A 1205-nucleotide genomic window follows, 5' to 3' on the forward strand; every position below is an offset into this window, starting at 1 on the left:
TATTTTGTTTTTTCAGATTCATTTAGTTAATTAACCAAAACGTGCTTACTTTTACATCACTAAGTAGATCCAAACCTATTTGGTTTGATTTGGGTTCGTTCTTGAGTGATGAGTGTATTGATGGTTTGTTGTAGAAACGGAAAAAATGGTTGGTTTCACCTATTTAGTTCAATTTAAAGCCATCCAATTATTCAAATGTACGAACACCTTATAATAATCTACTTTTGCTAATAATTTATCAAGCTTCTCATGACCCACAAGTGTATAATTAGTTAATCAAAGTCCATCGTTGTTTTCTAATTGTCATAGCAGTTGCTCTATCGCTTTCTAAGTGTTATTATTATTTTTTGCTATATATTTCTTACATAACATAACATCGTACATCAAATTTATCATAGTATTATTAATCCGAATATCGCTATATAGAATTAATGAGAGGAAATATGGTCGTGCTTTGCTACAGAAAAAGATTTTGGTATATACCTTAAATACTGTTTCAGTAGTAAAGATGACACGCACATTGTAGTGAAAAATCATTTGCAACAATAAATGGTCGGTTATATACATTTATAGCATGCATCTTCTATATTACTAATCCGGTAATTTAAATCCACGTGGCGAGTCCTGGTGCCTCCTCAGCCTTATCTTTTTTCTCATTATTTTGAATTATTTTCAATAATTGCAAGAAAATGACACGCGTCCTTTATAACTATCCGCTTAACTATCGTTTTTTCAAAATTAGGGTTTCTTTCAAAAAATCAACCCTAAATCGTTTTCCAGTTCTCTATCAACCGATCAATCGTGAGAAAATCCTACATCCGTTCTTCATCCGCTCAATCCTTTCCTCCATAATTAGGGTTTTGATTTCATAATCGGTGTTCAATTCCTCATCAAATTCACGCACATAACGTTCCAATCGCATGAAACATACAATCAATTGCCTTCAGATTATCACGATCCAATCGTTTGTGGTGTTTATTATCATCGAATGAATCCGAATTCTTGATTAGAATTAATGATATTGTTACTATGTTGATGGAACGAAGATGAAGGATTGGATAAGTGGTGGTTCTCGCCGTTAGTATCCATTCATAATTAAACCGATGTTTGATCATTGCAGGTATCGTTGTTTTTATTTTTATTTTCTGATCTGCATTAACTAGGTGAGAATAAACCGCAGGAAAACAACCCTAATACAGATATCG

This window comes from Rutidosis leptorrhynchoides, chromosome 5, assembly GCF_046630445.1.
Source record: "Rutidosis leptorrhynchoides isolate AG116_Rl617_1_P2 chromosome 5, CSIRO_AGI_Rlap_v1, whole genome shotgun sequence".
Classification (NCBI taxonomy): domain Eukaryota; kingdom Viridiplantae; phylum Streptophyta; class Magnoliopsida; order Asterales; family Asteraceae; genus Rutidosis; species Rutidosis leptorrhynchoides.